The sequence below is a fragment of the Mustela erminea genome, chromosome 1 (assembly GCF_009829155.1).
Source record: "Mustela erminea isolate mMusErm1 chromosome 1, mMusErm1.Pri, whole genome shotgun sequence".
In the NCBI taxonomy this organism is placed as follows: domain Eukaryota; kingdom Metazoa; phylum Chordata; class Mammalia; order Carnivora; family Mustelidae; genus Mustela; species Mustela erminea.
Window position 1 is genome coordinate 111,697,680 of NC_045614.1, and position 23,662 is coordinate 111,721,341.

The following is a 23,662-nucleotide window of genomic DNA, read 5'->3' on the forward strand; positions in this document are numbered from 1 at the left end:
ACTTTCCTTTACTCCTGTGTGATTCTGATTCAGGTTAATCTACAGACAACATTCTGAAGAACGCTTACTTGTAAAACCTTGTGAAGTTGTGTGTTTTATTTGAAGTCATGAAACTTTGCCAGAATTCTCTATGACCAGCTCTAATCCTTTATTGGAAGTGCTAAAACTATCAATAATCAACAGATAACTATTATGGTATGTAGCATGGTGCTGGGTCCTTGAAGACATCAAGAAAATGAAAAAGGCACAAGTCCCACTTTTGATCCGATAGAGAAAGGAAAAGAAGCACATAAAAAAGAGAAGACTTCTCAATCAGGTGATCAAAGATCAGAAAATTTGACAATACTCAGGAAAAACACATATTCTTTTGCTGGTGGGAGTTTAAATTAGTATAACCTTTTTGAATATATTTTGACAATATGATGAATTAAAATGCACACGTTCTTTGACCCAGCAATTCCAGTTAGGAATTTTATCCTATGCATATATTAACACAAGAACCCAGAACTCTCTCCTACACTGTCTTCTGCCTCTCTTCCCATTTTCCATCCCTAAACCCTCAAAGAACAAGAACATCTATTCCTTGGCACCTGGGTGGCTCAGTCAGTTAAGCATCTGCCTTCCGCTCAGTTCATGATCCCAGGGTCCTGGGATAAAGCCCCACGTTTCCACTCCCTGCTTAATGGGGAGCCTACTTCTCCCTCTGCCTCTGCAGCTCCCCCTGCTTGTGATCTCTGGCTCACGCTCTCAGATAAATAAACTCTTAAAAAAAAAAAAAAAAAAAAAGAGCTCTCTTTCTTTTGTCATTATTTTAATAGCCCCCCCCCAAAACAACAAAAAACAACAACAAAAAAACACCCTTGAAACAACCTCAATGCTATCAGAGAGAGACCGGTTAATGAACTATATGCCATGCACATTATTTAGCCATCAAAAACAATGACTTTCATTTCTCGGAAGATGGCATAGACACACTTTGCCCTATTTCTCCTGCAAAGTACAACTAAAACCCCTGGATATTATGTGTAAAGCAGACAGAAGAAGACAGAAATGGAGAAGGGAAGGCAGGCTGGCTAGAAACCTTGACCGACACGTGAGTTCCTTGGGTTTTGGTCTTGCCTCATTGGTCCCAGAATGGAACTGAAGAAGTCAGCAACCCAGGAAAGCTAATAGACACAGGCCACAAAAAGCTCTGACAGCCTTGTCTGGGTCGTCTGAACATGGCCGTGCGTGGCGTCAGGCTGTGGCTATGGCTGAGACCAGGACCATGCTGAAGGAAATGCGCCTGTGCTCTGAGCTGCCCACAGGACTGAGGTAGGCTGCATGGGCCCTGAGTCAGGTGGGCACTGAGCAGTCCCCTCGGCACCGCCTGGACCCTGGAATTGCCCATGCTCTGGGGTCCCTCTACAAAAGCAGCCACCAGACCAGGCCCACTGGGGTCCTAGAGGATGCTGGGGTCACTACATCTTCCCGGGCCAAGGAGATGAGTTTTGATGCACCAGTCAAGCTCTGCAGGTAAAAAGTTGACATCACAGGGGTCAGGGCACTCTGCTCCTCTTGTCTCTGTTTTTCTTCCTCATGGAAAAATTCTTTTCCCTCGAGCTGCAAAAAAAAAAAAAAAAAAAAGCTGGTGCTTCTCTTCACATCAGCCCAAACACTTCTCTGGCAACATTTGAAACTGTTCCTTGGTTTCCTCTGGTGACATTCTCTCCTCCAGCTCCTTTTCCTTCCTTTCCTCCTGCCCTTCCCTCATCTTCTGTCCTATCATCCTGTCCACCTCTTCGACCTTGTGCCATGTCCTCCCCCACTACAGGGTAAGGCAGCCCTTTGACCATGGTGGTGGAGAGCTTGGGGGCACTTCAGGATGTGGCCATGGGGCTAGATGCCAGACTTGGGATGCGGCTGCAGCGAGGCAGCCGTTCAGGGAAGATGGTTCCTGGCCCGGGTGGAAGTCTAGCCTCTGGACTGCGGACCCTCAGGGCGCTATGGACAGCCCTCAAGCAGTCAAGGATCAATCCCACGCAAGGAAAAATCTTTGCTCTCTGAAATACTCTGTTAAAGGGATGAAAAGACAAGCTACAGAATGGGCGAAAATATTTGCAAACCATCTATCTGATAAAGTACAGTTATCCTTTGAACAACACAGGTTTGAATTGTACGGGCCCACTTGCAGATTTTTTTTTCAATAAATACAGTGCAGTAAAATGCATTTTCACTTCCCTAGGACTTTCTTTTTTTTAAGAGTTTATTTGTTGATGGGAGGGAGAGAGCACGAGTAGGGGGAGGAACAGAGGGAGAAGAAGAGGGAGGGGCAGACTCCCTGCTGAGAGCAGAGCCTATCACAGGGCTTGATCCAAGGACCTTAAGATCTTGACCTGAGCCTAAGTCAGATACTTAATGGAGGGAGCCACCCAGGCGCCCCTCCTTATGACTTCCTTAATAACATTTTTTCTCTGGCTTACTTTATAAGAAAACAGTATATAATACATGTAACATACAAAATTGACTATTTTGACTATTTTTTTATTTTGACTATTTTTTAAAGTTTATTATTTTTTTACAGTTTTAAAAGTTGACTATTTCTTAAAGTTTATTATTATTTATTTTTTAGTAATCTCTACACCCAGTGTGGGCCTCACACTTATGACCCTGAGATCAAGAATCATATGCTCTTCCCACTGAGCCAGCTAGACACCCTGTTAATGAACTATTTATGTTATCGGTAAAGCTTCTGGTCCACAGAGGTTATTAATAGTTAAGGTTTGGGGGGAGTCAAAAGTTATGTAGGAATTTTTTTTTTAAAGATTTTATTTATTTATCAGAGAGAGAGAGGGGGAGAGAGCGAGCACAGGCAGACAGAATGGCAGGCAGAGGCAGAGGGAGAAGCAGGCTCCCTGCTGAGCAAGGAGCCCGATGTGGGACTCGATCCCAGGACGCTGGGATCATGACCTGAGCCGAAGGCAGCTGCTTAACCAACTGAGCCACCCAGGCATCCCTATGTAGGAATTTTTGACTGCATGGGGGATCAGTGCCCCAACTCCTGCATTGTTCAAATGTCAACTGTACTAGTATCTAGATATATTAAAACTCAAAAACTCAATAGTAAAAAACCAAACAATCCTACTAAAACGTGAGAGAGAACTGACAGACATTTCACTGAAGAGGATGGATAGAGGGCAAATAAGCAAGTGCAAAGAGGTTATAGATCATTAGCCATTTCAGAAATGTGACTAGATACCACAGTGAGTGGAGCTTGGGTGGCTCAGTTGGTTAAGCATCCAACTGTTAGTTTCAGCTCAAGTCATGATCTCAGGGTTCATGAGATTGAACCACATGTTCAGCTCCATGCTAGGTGTAGAACCCTTTTCCCTGCCTCCCTCCAAAAAGGAAGAAGCAAAACCACCATGAGCTATCGCACACATCTAATAGAACTGGCTAAAATAAAAACAGTGACAACACCAAATTCTGGCAAGGATGCAGAGAAACTGTACCTCTTCTACATTGCTGGTGGGAATGTAAAATGGTACAGCTCCTCTGAAAAAGAGTTTGGCAGTTTCTTACAAAACTAAATGTGCAACTATCATATGATGTAGCAACTGTTACTCCTAGACATGTACCAGAGAGAAATGAAGACTAATGTTCACACAAAGTCTTGTGCGTGAATGATCATAGCAGCTTTATTTACAATAGTCAAAAGCTGGAAACAATTCACATGTCTTTCAATTGGGGAACAAGTCGAGGTGCACTACATCTAGCCATGGAATACTATTCAGCTGTAGAAAGGATCTATTCATCCATACACACACAACCTGGAGGAATTTCTGGACTATTGGACTGAATGAAAAAACCCAATGTCAAAAGGTTACCTACTGTGTGATTCTATACAGATCACATTCTTGAATAGAGAAAATTACAGAAATGGAAAACAGGTTAGTAGTTGTGGGGGGGGTGGTAAAGAAAGAGCAGGTGGGAGAGAAGTGGGTGTGGCTATGAAAGGGCCACAGAAGAGATCCTTGGAGTGACAGAAGTATTCATATACTGAATGCACCGCTGTCAGCATCCTGGTTGTGAAACCGTTCTGTAGTTTTCCGAGATGGTCCTTACCGTGGGGAGAAACTGGGGGAAGAATGCATGTGTTATTTCGTACAACTCCGTGTGAACCTACAGTGATCTCAAAATAAAATTGAAAGTTTAATTAAAAAAACAAAGAGAATAATTGTCAAATGGATTCTGGTATTCTGGGGTGGACACTGATAGGATACAATGACAGTGGAAAAGAACAAAATGAGGTCACTAGATCTGTGTGTACCAGTTTGGAAAGATGTTCAAGATGTACCGTAAGTGGAAAAGGCTCATTGAGGAACAGTATATTTAGCAAGATCTTATTTGTGTTAAAAATGGATAGATATATGCATAGTTTTATGCAGAGAACCATGCTATCTTAGTCTGTTTGGGCTGCCATAACAAAGAACCATAGCCTGGGGGGTTCAGACAACAGAAATTTATTTCTCATAGTTCTGGAGACTAGAAGTCCAAGATCGAGGTGCCAGCAGGGTCCGTGCCTAATGAGAGCTCTCTCCTTGGGTAGCAGATGGCAGCTTTCTCACTGGGTCCTCACATGACCTTCCCTAGGTACATTTGGGCAGAGAAAGCGAGAGGAAGCAATCTCTCTGGCATCTTAACTATAATTATTTCAATCAGACTTTTCCAGAAGGAAACCAATTCCCTCTAAAGGAAGTGCATAAATGAGAGAAAAGAAAATTTTAATTTTTTACTTGACATGCAGTTGTTCAGTTTATTTTTTTGTGCCATTGGCATATATTACGGCTATAATTTTTAAAACCATAATTACAATATGATATGGACTGACTGGTTCCCCCAAGTTCATATGTTGAAGCTCTAACCCGCAGTGTGACTAGATTAGGAGTTAGGGCCTTTAAAGAGGTAATTACGGGTGGCGGGTATTAGGGAGGACACGTATTGCATGGAGCACTGGGTGTGGTACAAAAACAATGAATACTGTTGCACTAAAAAGAAATTTTTAAAAAATGCAAAAAAAAAAAAAAGAGGTAATTACAGTTAAATGAGGTCATAAGGGGGGGCTCTCTTCAGAAAGAACTGTTGTCTTTGCTTGCACAGACGGAAGGCCATGTGCACATTTACACAAATTTCTCCATGCCTTTTATCTCTTAAAATTTACTTAACTTCTTTGGGTGGGCTCAAAAGCCTTCTCTTCCTAATTGCCCTCAAAATGAAGTGATTTCCTTCTTTGGACTCCATAGCCATTGGGTGGTGCCTCCCTTAGGACAATCATCCTTTTCCTGGCTGTAATATGCCACACACACTAGTGTGTGTCTCTTCTCCTCTGACCAGTCAGTAAGTGTCCTGAGAGAGTGAATGTGTTTTACTCATCTTTTTGTCTCTCACAACAGGAAGCCCAATGCTTTGATGTTTGCTTTCGTTTCCATTGCTCCTGTAGCTCAAAACAAGGAACTTCATGGCTTAAACCAACTAAAAATGTGTTCTCTTTTACTTCTAGAGCTCAGGAAACTGAAATGTGTCTTAAAGGCTAAATTCAAGGGGTCAGGAGAGCTGTGCTCCTCAGGGAGGCCCTGGAGAGAATCTGTTCCTTGTGTTTTCCAGCCTCTAGAGGCTCCCACCTTCCTTGGTTCCTGGCCACATCGGTCTGGTTTGGGGATTAGGGTATAGACATCTCTGGGGGGCTTGGGGCATTCTTTTGCCAGCTACAACAGTCAATCAATTTGTGGAATAGTGTATAAAATAAGTCCTGAGGGGAGATACTAAACAAATTATTAGAATGGAATAGAGGTGACCCATAAAAGCTTCTAAGAAGTTGTGAATTTTGATTCAAAAATGGCAAAATGATTTTTTTTTTTTGCTTCCTTGATTCATAGGTCAAACAAAGTGATAAGAAGAAATTTTTAAAAAAGATTTTATTTATTTATTTGACAGAAATCAAGTAGGCAGAGAGGCAGGCAGAGAGAGGAAGGGAAGCAGGCTCCCTGCTGAGCAGAGAGCCCCATGTGGGACTGGATCCCAGGACCTTGAGATCATGACCTGAGCCAAAGGCAGAGGCTTAACCCACTGAGCCACCCAGGCGTCCCTAGAAGAATTTTTCATTGCTGGCAGTAATTCCTTATACATATAGTAAGCACTCAGCAATTTTTTGATGAATGAGTGAATAACTAGAGGAATGAATAGTAGAACTCAAAGATGGAGGATTATTATCTATTTCCTGCAGTGATTTATGTTGAAACTGTGCCTGATTTCTTTCAGAGTAAATTACTTCTTATATGGAGTACTAGCTACATTCAAAAAGGACAGGTCCTGATGTTCCTTCTAGTTTCTACACCAAATTTTTACCCCCTAGGCCTTCATTTACTTGTTGAAATGGTGATAATTTACATACAAGTAAATTTACATACAAGTAAATTTATGTAAATAAATTTAAATACAGGTTTTCAACAAAGAGCTGTTTTAAACTGTCTAGACTGTAAAATAAATTGCAGTTCTACTTGCAATTTAGTAATCTTACTCTTTTATGCTACAACTAACACTTTAAAAGCCAGGGAGAACATTTAAAAAAGTAAAATTTCTCCTCACCCTACTACATTAGGGAACAAAGTTTACTGCAGCTGAACATTTCCTCTTACTCCCTGTTCTGTTAACTGCCCTGGTCTGGTCACTTCTACCAGTCTTATTTGTAAGGGGAGTCTGCCCCAAGTAGAGGCTGGGTCTGTAGCAGGCCCTAGGGGAGGGGGGCGGTAGTGGTCCTCAGATCCAGTTCTTACATCTGCCTCTGGGATTACTCAGGCTTTGTGATTTTTGCCATACTTGTGTACCATCTGAGTACCATTATTTACCCATATTTTTATAAGTTGATTTGCATTTACTTTATCGGAGTGAAACCATAGGTTTAATTTGTTGCATTTTCCTAATACTAGTTAAAATAATTATGTAACTATCAAAATAAATGCATGTCAGTACACTCCATCTGAAGATTTCTGACTGGGGATATACTAGTTCTGCGAGATTGGAGGCTTACTGAAATCTGTAGTCCTTAGCCAGACTATGGCAGAAGCCAATTTGATCTTGGGTTTCCAGTGTTGAATTCTGAATGAGAAGCCTGCTGAAGTCTGTGACTAGCCAGATAAATATTGTCAGTTGTTTTTGGTGAAAATTATTTTTTATTGTATCAACAGAACTTTGGCAAACAAAACAAAACAAAAACTTTCTAGAACTGCCATTCTGCGATCTTCCTGACTCCTATAGAAAGACTGAGGCAAAACATAACTAGCTGGTGCTTTTTGAGACAGTCTCTGTTTGAGAAGGCCTTTTTTTTTTTTTTTAAAGATTTATTTATTTATTTGACAGAGAGAGATTACAAGTAGGCAGAGAGGCAGGCAGAGAGAGAGAGGAGGAAGCAGGCTCCCTGCTGAGCAGAGAGCCCGATGCGGGACTCGATCCCAGGACCCTGAGATCATGACCTGAGCCGAAGGCAGTGGCTTAACCCACTGAGCCACCCAGGCGCCCTTTTTTTTTTTTTTTTAAGTAATCTCTGCACCCAATGTGGGGTCAAACCCACAACGCCAAGACCAAGAGTTGCACACTCCACCAACTGAGCCAGCCAGGTGCCCCTTGGGAAGATCTTCTAGTCTTCCCTGAAGAGAGAAGACAGTCAAGGGGTAGTGCCCCCTTGCTGGAGGCTTTTACTTTTATTCTCCTTTAACATTTTTTTTAGAAAAGTAATTTTACAAGTTTACACTTATACTTTATCTCAATTTTAAAAATTACAGAAGGTATAATGTCATTTAATAAGCTCTGAGGAAGGGCAGCTGGCTGGCTCAGTTGGATAAGCATAGGACTCTTTTTAAAAAAATTTTATTTATTTATCTGAGAAAGAGGGACAGAGATAACAAGAGAGAGCATGAGAGGGGGAAGGAAAGGGAGAAGCAAGCCACCTCTCACTGAGCAGGGCATCAGATGCAGGACTTGATCCCAGGTCCCTGGGATCATGACCAGAGCCAAAGGCAGACGCTTAACAGACTAAGACCCCTAGGCATCCCATGCATGTGACTTTTGATCTTGGAATTGTGAGTTCCAGCCCAACATGGGGTGTAGAGATTACTCAAATAAATTTTTAAAAACCCTTTTAAAATGATGATGATGATAATAATAATAATAATAGTAAGAAGAAGAAGAAGAAATAGCAGCAGCAGCAGCAGTTCTGGTGCAAGGAACCTATTATGATCTGTTATGACCTTGACCTATTATGTCAAGTACATGAAATTTTCCAAGTACTAGGCTGGTCATTGTCTTCCACAATAACTTAAGAAATCAGGGATCGAGAATATGTACAAACCAAGGGCACATGCGTGGTTCAGTCAGTTAAGTGTCCAACTCTTGATTTTGGCTCAGGTCATGGTCTCAGGGTTGTGAGACTGAGACCCACGTTGGATTCCATACTGAACACGGAGCTTGCTTAAGATTCTTTCTCTCCCTCTGCCTCTGCACCTCCCCTCCTTAAAATTTTTTTTATATATACATATATAAAATTTTATATTATATATAATATATAATTATGTATATAATTACATATATATGTATCCAGATTGTACATATGTGTATATATGTACAATCCAGCAATCCAGTAATCTCAGAAATAAGGCGACCAGATGGGTGGAGAAAAGGACTCATTTAATTGTAATGTATAAGGCTCTATCTCTTAAGGTCAATAAGAAATACCAGAAATTTTCCTGGATGCCCAATGCTGCCCACATGTGTTTCCTTCACTTGATTGATCATTTGATCTCCTATCCATTGCAAAGCAAATATAACTTTGCAGTGTTTCTTTAATCTATAGAATATGTTTGCAGTAGGAAATGGGATTTATTTACTTACCTTGCTGTTGAACTTTGATAGTCTTGATTTAACATGATTGATCTTTCTACATAACCTAAAGTCTCTTCTGTTACTTGATTAGGAAACCTGAGACTCTGTGTCTAGGTGTCTTCTTGTTGGCTGTGTAAGTAAAAGAAAATAGGAATTCTAATAAATGTACATCTAAACATACCCCAAACACACCCGGACCCTGGACCAGAGGAGGCTGTGGTAACTTCAGCTGGCAAAACTGCCTTCAGAAGCAAAGGAGAGGGGCACTTGGGTGGCTCAGTGGGTTAAGCCTCTGCCTTCGGCTCAGGTCGTGATCCCAGGGTCCTGGAATCAAGCCCCCCATCCTCCTCTCTCTCGGCCTGCCTCTCGGCCTACCTGCGATCTCTATCAAATAAATAAATAAATAAAAGAAGCAAAGGAGATGTTCTGGATGGACCCCTGACAAACCAAAGGAAGTAAAAGGCAGCCTGCTGATCCTCTGGGGTCTTCCTCAGGAGTCTTCCTGTCTTCCCTGCCTGGCTCTCATTTGGGGTTAGTTGCTGAATCTGTCAGACTCACCGAAGTAGAAAATGAACGGAACATTTATCAGATGAACTAAATGAGGTTTACAGGTTAAAAAGTAGAGGCAGGGAGTGCATTTATTTTCTTTCTATCTTAGTTTTTTTTTTCTTTTTTAAGATTTTTATTTATTTATTTGACACAGAGAGAGACATAGCAAGAGAGGGAACACAAGCAGGGGGAGGGTGGGAGAGGGAAAAGCAGGCTTCCCGCTGAGCAGGGAGCCCCATGTGGGGCTCAATCCCAGAACCCTGGGATCCTGACCTGAGCCAAAGGCGGAAGCATAACCAAATGAGCCACCCAGGCTCCCTGGGAGTACATTTCTATATGAGTTTAGATGAATCAGATCAAAGGTCATCTGATAAGACAGAGGTATGTTTGTGGGACAGTAAGAATCACTGAGGGATAGACTCTCAGTGGGGTACTGATTGAAGCAAATGACTAAATTTTTTGGGGGGGGAGCCCATTTTCCAACTTTGGGGGCCTTCCTTCTTTGCAGGGACCCTGATTCCTAGAGGTAAAATCCATGGAGGAGATTGGATGGTACAGAGATTAAATGATTCATTTTGAAATGCTTACACAGGAATGTTTTGCTCAGGGGGCACCTGGGTGGCTCAGTGGGTTAAGTCTCTGCCTTCAGCTCAGGTCATGATCCCAGGGTCCTGGGATCGAGCCCCGAACTAAGCAGGGAGCCTGCTTCCTCCTCTCTCTCTGTCTGCCTCTCTGCCTATTTGTGATCTGTCTGTCAAATAAGTAAATAAAATCTTTGAAAAATCTAAAAAAAAAAAAAAAAAAAAAGAATGTTTTGCTTGCGTGGAAGGAGATGAGAGTTCCCTCGGCAATCCCCCCCAGGTTACCAAGTATGAACTGAGGTCTCAAAGCTTCCCAGGGAACTCTGAATAATTCAGTTTGTGAATCCAGATAGATGCTTTAGACCCCTAGAGGCATTAACAGCCCCACCTTTGCTCCACCTTTACCTCTGCCTTCAAGAAGGGATTTTGTCTCTGTATATTACAGTCTTGACTTTTGTTTCAAGTTGGAAGATGCTAAGAGTTAACTAAAATAAGGGTAAAAAGTCTGGTTAAAAAGACTTAAACACTCAAGAAAATTGGAAAAGAGACAACAGCCCACAAAGCTTCTTAAATTGGAAAGCAAAAGGGGAAATGATGACAAAATTAACAGATGGGAGAAAGCTTAGTCCTAAACGGGGAGTGGAGGAAGCCGAGAGCAACCCAGTTATGGTGCAGAACAGCCGAAAGCCTCAGGAACTAGAAGCATCAGGTTCCTTTGGACATGGATGTGAGACTAAACCATCAACACGGGTTGAAAATCCTTTGCAAAAGCTGTTGGAAAGCACCAGCACAGAGAGGAACAAGCACATTTCTGTGCTGGGGCACCTCCAGATCGCCGAGCTGCAGCAGGGCCCAGCATGGACCAGCGCTCGGCACATGCCCCCTGCCCCCACCCTATTAGAACCCTGGGGTGCAGAGAAAACTCAGGAGTAGAAATGGACAAAGTGACCCATCAGGCTGAAATTAATAGAAACCTCCAGGAAGTAAAGAAGGAAAAAGAAACCCAGGAATCAGAAAAGCCCATGGGCCTTTTAATGAAACCTTAGATGGACTAGGAAATCCAGAGTTTCCTACAAGAACGGGAACCCCTTGCATGTGAAGGAGTGAGGATGGAGAATCATGTATGGTCAACAGCCACTGGCTAGGGTCTCAAGCACAAGGGCCTGAAGGAAAATGGCAACAATGTCTCCAGATGCTCATCAATTTGTAGGATTTACTCTCTGCTATTCATGAGGCCAACCAGAGGAGAAAACCTGGTCCTGTCCTTATGCAGAGGCCCTTCCCAGGATCCTGGGGTACAGATGAGAGGACAGTGGCTTCTCAGGTCCTTCTTATGCACATGGGGCTGACCTCCCACCTCCTGAGCCCAGCCCTAGGCTTGCACCATTTTTATTTCCCATGTGATCTACCTGGAGGGTCTTCGGGTACCTGAATTCAAGCCCTGACACATGCAACCTCCAAAGTCAAGTACATTCTGGTTTCCTGCCTGTCTGCTAGCCGGCCCCAGCTCCCAACAGGTGTCAGCCTCCTCTGACTCAGATTCAGATCCTGAACTCAAAGAAAATTAGAACCAGGATCCCACTGCTGTCTGAAAGATAATGGCATAGAACAATTCTCTATACTCATGACTCTTTCCTTTCCCATCCAATGCAATGAGAATAAATGTGACATTAAATGAAGACACAAGAAAGAAGACTTCTTCGGGAATTCCTTCCTTACTCCCATAGAGTTAGGCAACTTTCCCTCCATGCTGGCTAGGCTAGAGGTTGATTCTCCAAAAATACTAGGTTTCTGGATTGAGGGCCCTCATGAAGATACCCTAGAAATTTGGTGTTTAATGCAGAGAACTGTGGTTTTACTCTTGCGTACTGTTAGACATGGGAAAGGACCAAGTTCACACTGAAAAGTCTACTGCTACTCCACAGAGAGGGTTTTGTTATGCCGCAGGGCTTTTTTGCTCTGTTCTCTTTGCTGCCACATCAACAGACCTGGCCCAGGCCTACCACAGGTATATGGGGGACAATCTATTCTGTTACCATTAGAACCTAATCCAGATTTCAGTTTGGGTAATAATAAGTTTGATATTCAAGTAAGAATGTTGACTAGGCAGTAATATAGCATCCATGAGTCTGGGGACCCTGGGGTGGGCATGGAAGAAATCAAGTCATAAGATCTCAAGTTGAGAGTCATTAGCATGTATATGACATTTAAAATCCCTAGACTGAATAGAATCAGTGAGAGACTGGTGTCAAATTATAAGACACTGGGTAACAGACTGAGTCCAAAGGCCCTCAACATTGAAGGGTCAGCCAAGGAGCCGAAGTCCACAAAGAAGTCTGAGGAAAGGCAGTGAATTAAGTGACAAATCAAAGGAATATAGGGTTTCAAGGAAGCCATGTGCAATGGTTCAAATGTTAATGGAAGATCGAGTCCATGATTAAGAATCAACGACTGGTTAGCAAGGTGAGTGTTACGGTAAGGTTGACCAGAACAGTTTTGGTGGTGGGGATAGAAGCTTGATTTATGTGGATTAAAGAGTGATGGGGAGTTAAGATTCCACACACAGTGAGCTGATAGGATCTCAAAATCTCCCTACAATAACTCCCAGAAATGTTAGATAAGATATAACAAAGACTTTTTTAAATTCATAGCTGAACTTGCAAGGAAGAAGGGATATAGCAGAGACCCACAATGAAGAAGGAGGTGAAAATGGGACCAGTAAGCATACAAGCTGACTCCACAGCTTACCTAACTGGTTTAGGAACTGGGGGGCTTCATTTTTAAAACATTACCTCTTTATTTTGGATAATTTGGGGTTTGCAAAGAAGTTGCAAAGATAGTACCCAGAGTTCCTATATGTACCCCTTTCTTCTCATTGTTAACATCTTAGAGTCTGGCTCCTCAGAGAGGTTTGGAGTTTGGTTTTCTTTTACCATTCAAGTCTCCCAAACTCCAGAGTGAGAACCTGACCTAAGAATGTGTCCCAGTGCAGTGACATCTCGAGACTCCTGACAGAGTCAACAAGAATGGATCTGCCCGAACTCTTTTTTGCCTGGGGCACAATGGGTTCTCGAAGCAAAAAGCAAGCACAGCTACAGATGAGTTCATAGTCGAAACATGAACACACATGGAAACAAGGCATCCTGCATGAGAGTCAGTCCTTAGAATAAGCCGTGGGATTCCGTGGCCATGAACGCCAGATGACGGAAAGGCTGTCTGAATGAGAACCTTAAATAAGAACATTTAAAATGACTAAGATCTACAAGACCTGAACCCTAAGAAAAGAATGAGAATCGTTGGAGGGAAAGCAATTCAGAGGGGGCTGGGGGGCGGGAGAACAGAGCTTCTCCTTCTTCCTCTGGTCTTGGCTCTTTGTCTCCCCTTCTCACCCCCTCCTCTACTTCTTTCTTTTAACCATCATAAACACAGCAGGAGAGCCCCAAACCCTTTCCTAGCTTAATAAAGAAAATTCACAGGTATTTATATATCTTTCAGAAAAAAAGAGACAATCATTTAGATATTGTTATCAGACTGATAACTTGCTAAGAATGACAGCCAGTGAGAAATTAAACTAGAGGCTAAAAGTAACTTACACTAGACATGGCAATAGTGTCTCTCTGAACTACTGTAGTTCCAACTCACTAAACATTTGTTCAGCCCCTAATTCTCCAAGAGTCAATGCCAAGGCCTCCATACAGATCCCAGCTCTCAGGGGATATATAATTTGACAACTTCCGTTTGCTTAAGATTCCATCCTTCCTGCTTTCAGTGTTCTGAAACACCTCTGAGGGTGCTCTGATGTGAAGGGCTTGCAAGTGTCACTTCCACTGGGACAACTCCATCCTTTGTGTCCCATTGAGGTCTGTGTTTATGTCAGTGAGTTCACTGTCACAAATTCCTCTGGCTGCATATATACCTGGAGTCTAGAGTCCAGCAGCTTTATCAACATTCCCCGTCGGTAACTTCTGATGACATCCAACTTATTTTCTAATGATATCACTTTTCCTTTTGTTGCTGCACTTTCATCTTTGTGGGACAATTCTCTTTCCATCACCCATTTTTGTAAAATGTTCTGTGGGTTTATTCCTGGGAATGTCCACTGTGATGTGTCCAGATCCGATGGGGGCCACCAAATATGGGGTGACACCATCAGGTGGAAGCCAGCAGCGGGGTGGTGAAAGGATTCATCCAAGGCCATGGTGGAGGGTTGGGAACAAAGGAGAGACCGTGTGCAATAAGGCAGGCATGGGGGGCATGGGGGTGATATAGTTAAGCGGGGAGGGTGAGGAGGTATGGGAATGTGTGGAATTCTTTTTTGGTCAGGTGAAGTAACCCATTGGTTAGCTAGGATTTATGGATATTTCACAGTGGATCACCTAACAGGCCTGTTTGTATTCTGCCAGGGAGCTGGGGGTCACTGTGGACACTTCTATCTTTGTCAGGTTTCCTTTGTTCAAGTTAGTTGGCTAAAAAGAGCCTCTACAGCAACTACATGCCTGGCAGATTGCGTGAACTGCGTAACAGACACAGGCTGACAACTTAGCAATAGACTCTGAAGGAAGATATGTGATTGGCCACTCATCAAGATGACTCTGATGGAAGAGATCTGATTGGCCACTCATCAGGATGTACATCTGTTATTTCCCTAGTGTTTCCAGGACTGCGAAATTTGCACTTTGTGGTAACTGAAATTTGCACTGCATTGTTGTGGTACTGGTCTTCATTTAACTAAATTTGTAGAAAACAGATCCAAAATTTGTAGATATCAGAACCGTGCCAAGTAAGGATTGCCCGTACTCATTTCGGGTCCAGAAAATGATCGAAGTGGTTTCTGGAAGAAGAAGTTATCAACAGAGAAGTTCTATGTTAATTACTTTGTCGTCTTTGGAATCAGTTCACTCAGGTCAAAAGGTGGCTAAGGTCCAACCTTGGTGCATGGGAAGGTGAGTCAGTACTTACGAGAGACAGTACAAGGGCGCCTGGCTGGCTCAGTCTGTAGAACATGGGACTCTTGGTCTCGGGGTTATGAGCTTGAGTTCCCACTGGGCATTGAGAGTACTTAAAAAAAAAAAATAGAATAAAGTTTGGGTTTAAAAAAAGAAACAAAGTACATACGATCGAATTCCCGAGAAACAAGTCTGAAGAAAGACCTTTCTGTTAACAAACAGGCTGAAATGCCCCTTGGGAATTTCTCTCTTAGTTCTATCTTTCCTTCTCTCCTCTCCCTTTAGTCATCAAAACAATTCTTTTAATCAGATTCTTAATGTTTCCCCTTCAGCATTATCCAGGGCTTGCTCAAACACAGATTGCTGGATATTTCCATTTCCAGCAGGTTCCTAGATAATGCTGACTTGCTGGTCTGAGGACCACACTTTGAGAACCACTGCTTTTGGTAGTAGACTCGGGAGTGGAATTGAATTTTTGTTCATAAATTGGATAATGAACAAAATATTTGACTAGTAAAATGTTGTGATCAAGTGATGAAACAGATGAATAGCTCCCTCAGGCCATAATTTAGGAAGTCCCTTAAGACAAACCCTTAATTCTCTAGCATGCCGCTTTTTACATTACAAATGCAAATGTACCTTCTCATACACACATATGAAAATTTTAAAAATTTCAGAATACAACCTAGCTATTTTGAACATTTGCAAAAATACATGTGACAAAAAGTTAAGACCTGAAGACAAACAAACAAACAAACAAAGGAAAGAAAGATAAAAGAAAAAAAGACCAAAGTTTTGCTGTGAACAGAAAGAAACAGTATGGGGACTCGTGGGTGACTCAGTGGGTTAAGCGACTGCCTTCGGCTCAGGTCATGATCCAAGGGTCCTGGAATGGAGTCCCGCATCAGGCTCTGCTCAGTGGGGAGCCTGCTTCTCTCTCTGCCTCTGCCTGCCACTCTGCCTGCTTGTGCTCTCTCTCTCTCTCTCTGACAAATAAATAAATAAATAAATAAAATCTTAAAAGAAAGAAAGAAAAGAAAGAAACAGTATGTTCAGATTCCTACTTATGGCTTGCTTTTTGAATAGAGGTTTTGAAACATCAACCAATAATATTAATTCCTTCTGTGTCCTTTAAATATATATATTAATGCATAAGCAAGGAAATCATGTCTAATTTACAGAAATGAGGGATACTTTATTTTTCTGAATCTCTCTCTCTCTTTTTTTTCCTCTTAATATATTTTGAGATACCATTTCCATATGAGTACATAATCTTGATCCTTCCTTAGGTCTGCCTTGCATTCTACTGTACAGTTACACAGCTCCTTTCACTGATCCCATTAATAGACATTTAGACATTTCCCATCTTTCGCTATTACACATAGCATTGCCATGAACAGCTTTGTACCATGGTCATTTGCACATGTGCGGATATAACCGTAAGAAGTGCAATTCAAGGATTGGGTATGTGAAATTGTAATTTAGAAGAGGGTTATTTTGTAATATGCACTTTTGGATAAGCAATGACATACTGTACCAAATGCAAAAGAAAAGGGTAAGTGGTTAAAAGGAAGTCTTTCTCATACCCTTTTCCCCTCTGGCTGCTCTCCCCATAGATAACCACTGCTACTTGCTTCCTTGCTATGAACAGTATTTCTGGCCACTTGAGTCCAGTTTTTCCAAGATCCTTGGCCAGTGAGTGGGACAGCCTATAGGGGCCCAAAGCTTCTGAATTTGGTGTCAAATTGTAGAAATGGATAATATATGAAAAAGTAGCCTGAAGAGACTGCACAGTTGGTAAAAATAATAGAAAAGGTGACCAAAAATTTTAAAAGAGTATTTTATAATAGCCATACAGAGGTTAACAGTGGAAAAAAATTCCTTTAAGCAGTGAAGAAACGTGCTGTTTTATGCTTGTGATCAATTATGAAGTACTCAAAAACATCACAAGGATCAGGATAAATATTGGCACACTTGTGAAAAGTGAGAGTATACATCCAGAGCCATGACAATTTTTGCCGCCATGTCGGAACATAGTTTAGGCAAAGAACTTTTACCTGCTCACACTGACAGCAGACTACATATCCAGAGACCAATTTTCTTTTCCCAAACTGCAAGTCATCTCTCCTTTGTTAAACATAATTTTAAAAATTCGTTAACTTTGCTCTAGCTCTGATATGTACACATGCATACATATATACTTATGTAGTTAGCTAAATTTAAATGACAATACTTAAGGCTTTAAAACTCTAGGTTTTAAAATAGCTTTACCAAGGGCACCTGGGTGGCTCAGTGGGTTAAGCCGCTGCCTTCGGCTCAGGTCATGATCTCAGGGTCCTGGGATCGAGTCCCGCATCGGGTTCTCTGCTCCGCGGGGAGCCTGCTTCCTCCTCTCTCTCTGCCTGCCTCTCTGCCTACTTGTGATCTCTCTGTGTCAAATGAATAAATAAAATCTTTAAAAAAATATAGCTTTACCAAGTCTACCATAATTTGATGTTTATATTTATTTTGCCTTAATTGAGTATTCTGAAGGGAAAAAGTATTCATGCATAAATAAGAACACATTCTGAAAACAAGCTTCAGTGCTATGTAGGAACTGTACATTTTATTTTTTTATTTCTCTTTGTGTTGGGAGACAAGCCTCCATGGGTTTCTCATAATTCTGCACATCTTTTTTTTTTTTTTTAAGATTCCACTTAGTTATTTGACAGACAAAGATAACAAGTAGGCAGAGAGGCAGGCAGAGAGAGAGAGGAAGGTAAGCAGACTCCCTGCTGAGCAGAGAGCCCGATGCAGGGCTCGATCCCAGGACCCTGGGATCATGACCTGAGCCAAAGGCAGAGGGTTTAACACATTCAGCCATGCAGGTGCCCCAATTCTGCACATATTAAGAGCAGAGGCAATGGCTAACTTTGTTCTGCACTATCTTTCAAGGATGTTTGTACAATGAACAGCCCTGGGAGTAGAGATTGTGTCTCCTTTCTGAGTAAAGGACAATTTTATTTACTGTCCCTTATACTAAAGATAATGTCTCCTTCCAGCCCAAAGGTCAGGCAGGCTTACTGCTCATTATAAAATATCTGTCTTCTTAAAACTCGGGGTTCCTCTCCTGCTATGCAATCCACCATGTGTGTAGTGCAGGTCTCGGCAGAACCCCTCCCTTGGGTCACCCCATGAAACGCTGGGATTGCGATATGCAATGTTGTCTTGGACTCAGGTGTCTTCTGCCAGGATCATGAAACTGTGGGAGGCTAACTTGTTAGCTTGAGACGAGAGTAATGTATTAGATTATTCTTGGCACTCTGAACTTCAATAGTTCTAAAAGTCCCTAGGTAAACGTTGATTATTAACTAAGTATTAGTTACTAATCTATTAGTTCAAGGTTCCAAAGACAACTGTGGATTAAAAAATATTAAGTTGGTATTAAAGTTCAATATAGGGGCACCTGGGTGGCTCAGTGGGTTAAAGCCTCTGCCTTCGGCTCAGGTCATGATCCCAGGGTCCTGGGATCGAGCCCCGAATCTGGCTATGCACTCAGCAGGGAGACTGCTTCCTCCTCTCTCTCTCTGCCTGCTTCTCTGCCTACTTGTGATCTCTGTCTGTCAAATAAACAAATAAAATCTTTTAAAAAAATTTTTACTTTTCTAAGTTTACTCAGTGGGGCAAATGGAAGAACTCTGCAGGTTCTCCTAAGTTACAGTGTTATCCAAGGTTTATGAGACTAGTTTCCAATGACACTTGTTATTCAAGTAAAAACTAAATCCAGTTGTATGCCCATATTCATGTTTATAGATTTTAAAACATCAGTGTAAATCAATAATACTTTACATGTCAAGTGTTTAGAATCTTGAAACTTGCATTTAATTTAACATTTTGTAAAATACTAAACTTATCCCATGAAATTACATGTTATGTTTTTGAATTTTCATTTCTTGAGTGACAAAACTGGGACAAAATATATAGCTATCTTTCATAGCCAGAATCTATAAAATAATTTATCAAAGTATTTGAGCAGTATCACATAAACTTGGCTTATATTTACTTTTTATTCATACATTTTAAATGTAATATGAAAACTCTATAAATCATGGTTAAAGGATTTCTTTTTTTTTTTTTTTTTAAGATCTATTTATTTATTTTAGAGGGGGAGGAAGAGAGAATTTTTTTTTTTTTTTAAGATTTTATTTATTTATTTGACAGACAGAGATTACAAGTAGGCAGAGAGGCGGGCAGAGAGAGAGAGGAGGAAGCAGGCTCCCTGCTGAGCAGAGAGCCCGATGCGGGACTCGATCCCAGGACCCTGAGATCATGACCTGAGCCGAAGGCAGCGGCCTAACCCACTGAGCCACCCAGGCGCCCAGGAAGAAAGAATCTTAAGCAGACTCCCCTCTGAGCACCTGAGCACAGAGCCCAGTAGGGGCTCCATCTCAGGACCCTGAGATGACAATCTGAGCTGAAACCAAGAGTTTGATGCTTAACCTACTGTGCCACACAGGTGCCTCTAAAATAATTTCTTTTTTTTTTTTTTAAGATTTTATTTATTTATTTGACAGAGAGAGATCACAAGTGGGCAGAGGCAGGCAGAGAGAGAGAGAGAGCAGGCTCCCTGCTGAGCAGAAAGCCTGATGCAGGACTTGATCCCAGGACCCTGAGATCATGACCTGAGGTGAAGGCAGTGGCTTAACACACTGAGCCATCCACGTGCCCTCTAAAAGAATTTCTTAGAGTCTTTTCAATAGGAAACTCTTTCTTTATAATTAATCATTTAACAAATGAAAGGGCTCTCCTTCATTTGTCTTTTCATTCCCTTTTTATAACTATAAATTATGGGTGAGATGTCAATTTGCCTATCTCTATTTTTTATTTTAGAATTGAAAGGACATTCAATGAGAGCTAAATTTTCCTTTTCCTCATCTAAAAACATTTTTGAGAATGTTTATAAGAGAAACACTAGCTACACTGTTTAAATTTTTATTAATACTTTAGTTATCTTAATATCATAATGGTATATTTTAACTTTATTTTAATCATAGTATTAATTCTCATATAAATCTAAACTTTTCCTCTTGGAAGTTCCTAGGAGGAAAAAGTCCCTTTTTTTTTAAAGTTTTTTTGTTTGTTTGTTTTGTTTGTTTGTTTTTATTTATTTGACAGACAGAGATCACAAGTAGGCAGAGAGGCAGGCAGAGAGAGAAAGAGAGAGAGAGAGAGAGAGAGAGGAGGAAGCAGGCTCACTCCAGAGCAGAGAGCCCGATGTGGGGCTCCATCCCAGGACCCTGGGATCATGACCTGAACGGAAGGTAGAGGTTTTAACCCACTGAGCCACCCAGGTGCCCTGAAAAGTCCCTTTTAAGTTGCTCTCTTCCATAGACTAACTTCAGTATACTTGATGCATTTCTACAAGCTGCATGCTATAATTTTTCTGCTGGGCCCCCAGACATGGTGACAACAGAGCATTTATTTGCCTTTCCTCCCAGCCTGGAGGATTTTTTTTCTTCAGGCCTACTGTATCACTTTTCTGGAGAAACTTTATGATTCTTTCTTTTAGATTCATATAAAGTCTAGTGGTCTTTTTTTTTTTAATTAAAGATTTTATTTATTTATTCATGAGAGACAGAGAGAGAGGCAGAGGCAGAGGGAGAAGCAGGATCCCAGCCGAACAGGGAACCTGATATAGGACTTGAACCCAGAACCCTGGGATCATGACCTAAGCCCAAGGCAGATGGTTAATCAACTGAACCTCCCAAGCATCCCTTTGGTGGTCTTTTGAAACCAACTCTAGGAGCCCCACTAAACTTGAGGTATTTTACTGGACTTTATTTTTTAATTTCCTCCATGGCTAAGTTATCCTATATAATTCAAAGTCTTCTGCCCTGGGAGGTTCTTGTTCTCTGGTGTTTGTGGCAGATCCACACTAGTTTCCTCAGGAACAGAAAGCTTTCCCTGCCAAAGCTTCAGAAAGTTTGTGAGTCCCACATCCTCCTGGGTACATAAGAACTTTCATATGGGAAAAAAAAACCCACAGCCAGATAAAAAAGAGAATTAGTAATCTCTCAGGCAAATGGAAATTGTACAGCAACTCCATAAGAGCAAGGAAAAGAAAGGATGGGAATGTATTCATTAGGAAAAGAAAGTGGGACACTTGGGTAGCTCAGTTGGTTGGACAACAGGCTCTTGCTTTCCACTCATGTTGTGATCTCATGGGTCGTAATCTCTTGGGTGGTGATCTCATGTGTGGGGATCTCATGGGTCCTGAGATCCAGCCCTGCCTTGGGGCTCTGTGCTCCGCAGGGAGTCTACTTGAAGAGTCTCTCCCTCTGTCCCTCTCCCCACTCGTGCAAGCACATGCATGTGCTCTCTCTCTCTCTCTCTCTCACAAATAAACAAATCTTAAAAAGAAGAAGGAGGAGGAGGAGGAGGAGGAGAGAATTTTCTCCCGGTGGCCTTGAGTTTCCCAGAGAGACCTTCCCCTAAGCATTTATCCTCTGGGGGGCAGCAGTTCCCTGTAAAGGAGGAAAGGTAACCTGGGAAAAGGAGCGCGGCCCCTTGCCCTCATACATTCCACTTCTCATTTTACTAGTGAAAAGAAACTTGCTTCCTACGAAGGCTGGAATTTCACAAAAAATCCTCACTCACTGGACTAAGATTGAAGCTGAATCTCCTCTCAAGTATAGAAACACGTATTCTAGAAGTAAAGACCGTTGGTCCTCCTTCTGGGTCAGCTACTGACAGATGGCTCCCCACCTATTTCATGGACCTTTTGTACTATGAGTCAAAGGGCAGGACAGTAAAAACAACAACAAATATCATGCTTACAAATTCTCTTGGCCACTTCAATGTTTTGGAAAGGCATCACAGTTAAAATGTATCAATAGGAAGCTATATCAGCTCAGTCAGTTAAGCCTCCTACTCTTGATTTCAGCTCAGGTCTCAGGGTCCTGCATTCAAGCTCCACATGGGCTCCTTGCTGGGTGTCGAGCCTTCTTAAAAAACAAAAAAGAAACCAAAAAAAAAGGTATTCATATATTTGGGGTGCATAGCTGGCTCAGTGGGTTGTGACTCACATGCTCAGTGGGCATGTGACTCCTGATTTTGGGGTTGTGAGTAGAGATTGATTGGTGTTGGGCATAGAAATTACTTAAAAATAAAAAATTCTTTAAAAGGCATTCATATATTTATTATAATTATGAAAGAATTTATGGAAACCAAATCCAAGGACATAAAAAATGGTCATGATTTTTATACACTACATTTATAGCATAAGTCCCTTTTTGGAATATACACACCTACAGACATTTGGAGAAAACATTTCTAGAAAGTTATAACCAAAATTTTCACAGTAGTTTCATTTGGCTAGTGAGATTACAACAATAGCTTTTATTTTCTACTTTACATTATTCTGTATTTTCTAAAGTTCCCACATAAAACACTAAAGGATTATGTACTATAAAATAAATAAAAAGAAAGAACACGGGGTGCCTGGGTGTCTAAGTTGATTGAGCATCTGAATCTTGATTTTGGCTCAGGTCATGATCTCAGGATGGTGGGATGGAGGTGTCAGGCTCTGCGCTCAGCACGGAGTCTGCTTGAGATTCCCTCTCTCCCTCTCCTTCTGCCCCTCCCCTACCTCAAATAAATAGATAAACCTTGGGGCACCTGCGAGGCTCTGTCGGTTGAGTGTCTGACTCTTGATTTCAGCTCAGGTCATGACCTCAGGGTCATGTGATTGAGCCCCATGTCAGGTTCTATGTTGGGCGCAGAGCCTGCATGAGATTCTCTCTCTCTCCCTCTCTATAAAAATAAATAAATAAATAAAGTAAAATAAATCACCTTGAAAAAGTGGTTCATTAAAAAAAAAAAAGAAAACACACATACTAAGAACGTGAAAGAAACATTAATAAGGAATTTCACCATTTAAATGACTATTTAAATATAAATAACCTCAATCTTAGTCCTACATTTTCCTGCCAAATGTTCGGGCTTTTACTTATTCATATTTATCTCGTCCGTATATGGAGCATAAAGTTGTTTTGGGGTGGATAAGTTTTCCAAACTAAGCAGTAGCAGATGTCCAAAACAGAGAGACTAAATGCAGGAAAGAGGCATCTGCTAAATAAACTTTTAGGGCAAATCTAAGCAAATTATTGCCCGTATGTTTTTCCTTCTCCTCTTGGTCTATCAGGTTCTAGATTGCTTCATCACATAATTCTAGACTCTTTGAGGAGGATGGGCCACATCTGTCCTCTTATCCTGCCCTTTTACTGACCTAGAAATCCTTCCCAGAATACCTCTGACTTCTGGCCTTGACATCAGTGCTTCTTTTTTTTAATTTTATTTTTAAGATTTTATTTATTTATTTGGCAGAGAGTGAGATCACAAGTAGGCAGAGAGGCAGGTGAGAGAGAGGAGGAAGCAGGCTCCCCGCTGAGCAGAGAGCGAGCAGTGGGAAGGAGCAGAGGGAGAGAGAGAATCCTCAAGCGGACTCCCCACTGAGCAGAGAGCCCAATGCAGGGCCCGATCCCAGGACCCTGACATCATGACCTGAGCTGAAACCAAGAGTCAGACGTTTAACTGACTGAGCCACCCAGCTGTCCCTATTTCATTATTTTTAATAGCCATGATAAAATAGTGTTATTTCCACCCAGTCAATATGATACCATCTCCACATGCCAG

At 41.7% G+C, this 23,662-nt stretch overlaps 1 long non-coding RNA gene across 1 annotated transcript; it reads right to left on the reverse strand.

Moving 5' to 3' along the window:
- Nucleotides 1-834: 834 nt before the first annotated feature.
- On the reverse strand, nucleotides 835-21,864 carry LOC116587579. The gene is made up of 4 exons (XR_004284525.1): nucleotides 21,806-21,864; nucleotides 15,003-15,101; nucleotides 8,923-9,042; nucleotides 835-1,602 (listed from the first exon to the last, which is right to left on the reverse strand). It is a non-coding gene; the product is annotated as an uncharacterized LOC116587579 (long non-coding RNA).
- Nucleotides 21,865-23,662: the final 1,798 nt, after the last annotated feature.